Genomic DNA, 6,087 nt, shown 5'->3' with positions numbered 1-6,087 from the left:
CTGCCCCTCCTGGCTTTCACTGGTCGACAACAATCCAGTGGCCCGCTGGTCACAGTGGAGGTCTTCAGAAGACCATTCAAGCCTTTGCTGTGAGAATTTTATTTTATTTCCCCCTCAAAAATAGGTAATTGAGCACTGTAGTGGTTATGACATATTAATGACTATGTTACTACATGTGGAAGCGGGCCAAATGGTGCCTGTTTCTTGTGCAGTAACAACCTTACTGAAAGGCTAGCTCTAGCTCCATAGTTACATTACTCCAAGCTTCTTCCTTTGTGAACACCTCAGCTTTTCACTCTTCCACTTGAGCTCCTCCAACCCACTGTTTACCTTTTCCTGCTACAACTGAATTCAAAGCAGGACTTTATGCGAGACTACAGCTACCCGTCTGTAACACTATTTTTACAAAGGCAAACTTAATTTGGTCCGTTTCCATGTAGTTACATAGTCACTAATATGGTCATAATCCCACAGTACATTTACAGTACTACTACTACATTTTTGAGTGAAATAAAAATTTTTGCGAGAGGCTTGAATGGTCTTCTGGAGGACATCCACCAGACCAGCGGCGCTCGTTGGATTGTTATCTGACCAAGGCGGGGAAGGAAGCAGAAGCAGGGGCATGGCCGGGCCTGCTAGCCCGGCTAAGGAAACCTGAAAAATCAACACTGGCAAGACTCCTACTCACCACTTGCACACAAAAATGGATATATATGCTACAAATACACACAGAACTGCTGTGTGATGATTATTACCAAATAATTATATTAATAATATTCCTATTGAACCCCTCCTCATCCCAGGCAGCTAGCAGCTAAGAGGGTAGGTGAATTTAAACAATGGCTAAGTTATGCTTGCATCTTATTTGTCATGTAAGGGCCCTGTTCATGTTGTACAGATGTTTTAATTGCATTTTTGTCTGTTAAGAGGCACAAAGGCACTCTTTATCTTATGCCCCCAAAGGCACCGTTTTAGCTGCTGTGGGAGCTCTGAGGCGTTAGCTGTATTAGCTCCGTGCTGCTAGCACAATCGGCTCATATTTTTTTGCTATCGGCTGGTCTCATACAGTAGGTATAGCAAGATTAATGTAAAATTGCCAGGGTTCTCCTTTAATACTATTGATTACAGAAAAATGCCATATCATTAAATACCAAATTTAAGTACCGGAGGAGTAGGCCGTCCATCAGTGGTAGTGAGCCGAATTTGTATATTTTCTGAAAATGGCTCAGAAAAGTATTGGTCAAGAGTTTAAGATGTTGGTCTTAAAGTTCAATGAGGCTGTGATTAACCCTAGAGTTTTAAACAAGCGCAAATTTACAATAGCTGCGACCACTTAGTGCTGTGGAACGGTACCAGGTCCGTCGGACTTAACAGGTTAAAACCAAGACAATTTCCCCACTACTGTTATTGTCAGACCAAGTTGTGCATTGGATTTGTGTGAACTACAAATACACTTTCTGCTCTCTTGGTTCAGGAACACTTATGTCCTCCTTTTCAGGGAATGAACTTAGTTCAAGGATCACTGTAGAGTCAGAAGAGCTCTGGTCCATTTCCTGGGGATCAAATACAAAAAAAAAAACAATTATTGTTGTTAGATAAACTAAATGTATGCCATTTACTTATTGATAATTTTTCTGTTAAAACTAATTGATTTTAGAATTCCTCCCACTACATTCCATATTAGTATTACTATACACCACATCTAACGACGTGGTATAACCTGCTAAACTGACTGACTCTACTCAACCTTTTGGTGACCTTTTTAAAAGCTGTAATCTTTGACACTGATGATGATGATGGATAAAGCCTAACAAACATTTTTCCAGATTAACCTAATGATGAAAATGTGACATATTATGGTGGGATTCATGTAGGCTTATTATTACTTGAGATTATGTACAACTCTGTGATTTTATAAAACAAAATCTATAATACAATGACTTACACAAAGCAAAACCTTACTTGGAAAAAATATGAAACCTACGACTCAGGCTAAATACTGGATCATCCTGCAATGGCCCACTTAAGCCAGTTATGATGCCATGTTGTTCAATAAAACAGGATGCAGAGAGAGAAGGGATTGCTAGGTGTGTTTGCTTAAAAAGTAGGAAGTTTACATTGGCATGACAGAAGGTAAGCTATGTTTTGATTTGTGTTGCAGGCTAGTTAACTTACGGGCGTGAGTTTAAGCAGCAGCCATAATGAACCGATAACATGTATGAGGGCCTATGGCAAGAATGCTGTGACTGAATGATTACAGTTGCTAAGTATAATAAAACATAATGCTAATGTTACTAGCTGCAGCTCTTCTTATGGTGCTGTTCGAGGTTTCTTCCTAAGAGGGAGTTTTCCTCGCCACTGTCGGTTTCTTGCTCTTTCGGAATTGTTGGGGCTTTGTAAATTATAGGTGTGGTCTAGATCTAATCTGTAAAGTGTCTCGAGATAACTCTTGTTATGATTTGATACTATAAATAAAAATTGAATTGAATTATGATGCTGCTGAACTTTTCTCATAAACTTGTAGCTGATGATCACATTATTATTGAGGGTGCAGTTATATGGGCAGTCATTACAGGTAGCTGTTGGACTGTTTACATTTTCCACTTTAAAAATACATACACAGGAAAACAACATTTAAACAAATAGCTAATGTTTCTGCCTTGCCGCAGTAATTTATTACTATGAAGGTAAATATGGTGCAAAACGTGAGAGAAAATGGTCCACCTATTGAAAAATATTCACACAAAGAATTTCACAAATGTGTAGATTAATTTTACAGATACAATGATAGCTGCAAGCTTGTAATGCAACATTTACCCATCATTATTTAATATAAATAATAATAATATATAAAAATCAGTAAGCGTTGCATTACAAATTTGCTACTGTCATTGTATCAATGGTAAAATAAATCTACACATTTGTGAATTAATGTTATTACATTCAGATCACGGTTTTGAGAATGTTTTCTATGGTGCGATCTCAATTTCCAAGTTCAGATTTTTTATGTTCTCTGGAAGCTGGTCCAAAGATCGACACCATAGTGGTTAAAAGCTGCTTCCCCCCTGTTTTGTTCTGACAGTAGGTTTCAGTAGTAGTTGCTTATGTTTTAATCTAAGGTGTCTTGGTTGAGAATGTTGTTGGAATATGTCATGCAGGTAGTTCCCATGGAAGGTCCCATCCCCTTTAGTGTCTTAAAACTAACAGAAGAGCCTTAGAATCAATTCTGTATTAAATTGGGAGCCAGTGTAAGGACTTTAAGACTGGCGTAATATGATCTGTTCTTTTGTTTTAGTAAGGATCCTGGCTGCACTATTCTGTACCATTTGGAGAGGTTTTAAAGTCTTTTTAGGGAGTCCAGCACATTGCAATAATCAATCCCACTAGAAATGAAAGTATGTATGATTTTTCAAGATCCTCCTTTGAAATATATTCTTTTAGTTTATTGATATTTTTAAAATGAAGGTATAATGATTTTATGACTGTTTTAATGTGACTGCTAAAATTTAAGGATACCAAGGTTGTTTTTTTACCACTTTCTTTGCTATTAAGCCCTTCCTTTTAAAGCAAGGTAGAAAGTTTGCAACTTTCCTCCTCATTTCCAAAACTACCATCTCAGTTTTATTTTTGTTAAGCTGGAGGAAGTTCTGTGACATCAAGTATCTATTTCTTCAAGGCACTGTCAGAGAGTGTTAATGGGGTTATAGTCATTAGTAAAGATATGACAGGAGATAAATGTTTACAACAGAACTTAAATAGATCAAATTGAAACGTTATAGAGCATCAGGGTAATCTCATTTGGTAAACTATAAGATGGCAGCCATAGAATGTTGAGGATGTTTCATACATTGCATTGTTTGATGTGTGACAGTGCATGACAGGGTTTTCCCTGAGATTTCAGGCGCTTAGGTGCAATGGCGTCACACATTCATTTGCATATTGGTGATGTCATTAAACAGTTATTTTTGCAAAAAGCTTAGCCGAGTTGTTGTTGGTTGCAGCTAGGGAAAGATCATTAGAAGCAAAACTTGGAGGAGCTTGTCACTAAAATGAGAATAGCTTGTCCACCTTAAAGGTCAGCCCACGGTTGGTGAGTGAACCTTAGCTAAAGTTGTCGCTAGCTCTGTGCGGGCTGGCTAACCGTTTCACTTTAAACCAGCAGGTAGCAAGCAGGACACGGGGAACTTGGCTTGGGTCTTGAGGAGTTATAGCAATTACCAACAGATATACTGTACACAGACTAAAATTCTACATTCACATCTATTATGCAAATGATTATTAACTTTATACTCACAAACACAAGTCCCTATCTTTTCACCTCTCTTTTCCACACACACACTATCTAATGTGTGGGCTGTACCTGGGGCTGCGTGTGCAAAATGCATGGTGTGTGTGTGGTTGTGACACTGTTTGTGTCCATCATACAGCATGTGTCAGAAGACAACAAGCAGGAGCCCCTCCTGTTCATCGGCTTCTATACAGTCTATGTTCGCAGTCAGATAATGTCCAAATTGTTTTTATGTTTATACGCTTTGGCCCTGCCCTAAGCTCTATAATGGCAGAGATAACCCTGCATGAGACTCAGAAAGTTGGATTTATCAACAAAAAAATGCAGGTGGAATACTCGTACTATTGGTCCTTTGCCATGCAACACATCAACTTTCTGGTCTCATGCCCCAAACCAACACTGATTTCCATGACAATATTTCCAAACAAACATTCTATAGCAGACATTTAATGTGTACCAGCAAAATGACCAAAAAGAGATCATTAAGTGCAAATTCATATTACGAGTTGTCCTAATTATCACTTTACTGACCTGAAGAATTGAAAGGGCTGTCACGGTGACCATGAATGGTTGTCAAATCTTCTTCCTGCAAGTCATATCATATATCATATTAGTCACACATTTTAGCTGCATTTCTCCAGTTTATTAACAGTAGATTAGGCAGTACGTGTCACATGCACCATCAAAGAGGTAGTATAACACTGTATGTCCATATTTTCGATAAAAGGATTTTTTATATGGGAAAAGTACAACATATTTATCTCTCTGGAGAAAATAGTTCCCCAGCCACCTCTCCTTCTGTAGTCACCACTCCTTCTCCTCAACACCCCACCCCCACCCCCACACACAGCACTATCTGATTCTGACTATAAGACACATGTTGCAGCACACTTCATTTCAGCTCAGTATCAGTGCATTTAACATTATTGCAGCCATCTCTCTTGATTTATACTTTTGTTTAAACCCCCCCCTCCACCCACACACACATACGTATGGTAAAAGTTGCAAAATGGCGACAGGTCACGGCATGCACGTTACTAAATGGCTGACCTGGTCCTGAGAACCACACCTGCTACTGTCCTAAACTAAGGTTTCCATTTGACCGACGACGGCACAATTTACTGTAAACTAAGATGGTGTTGGTTTATAAACTGTAATGTTAGCTGCCATTAAACTAGCTAGCATTAACTTATTTGGCTGACAAGATATAAGTTAGCCTTCTAACATTTTACTTTCAAATTAATCTATAAGAGTTGGTTTACATGTGATAACAGTACAAATCTATTTTAAACAGAATTGTAAGCGGTTTAAATGGCAGTAAAATCAATTTTAGACTCACCATCTCCCTGATCCATGACTCCAGCCTGCTCTCGTCCATGCAGTAAAGATCTGGCAGAGTTCACAGCTTACATGAGGGGAGGGCTGGACACCATGGGGACTCCGGCACACACACTTGCCACATGGCGGAGTGGGGGATGGGCGTGGTCGGGATGGGGACTTGAACATGACATCGTGTGTAACAGTATTTTCTTTTAAAAGCGGCGTCAGTAGCTCAATTTGAGACAACAATCGAAACCAAAGCGAACCCTGAAACCTTTCAGCATATAAACAGGCGAATGCTTTTGGCTTAACTTGAAATAAAAATAATTATTTTTAAATTTATTATTAGTTTTTTTCCTCAAAATTAAGCCAATGACAAGTGTACATACTAAATGGATACATTTTTCCTCATTAGCAAAAATTAATAATTATAATAAATATTCATAACATTCTTCAAAATATCTGTATATGCTTGTGCA

Source organism: Perca flavescens, chromosome 16 (assembly GCF_004354835.1).
Source record: "Perca flavescens isolate YP-PL-M2 chromosome 16, PFLA_1.0, whole genome shotgun sequence".
Taxonomy (NCBI): domain Eukaryota; kingdom Metazoa; phylum Chordata; class Actinopteri; order Perciformes; family Percidae; genus Perca; species Perca flavescens.
This window is presented reverse-complemented; position numbering follows the sequence as displayed.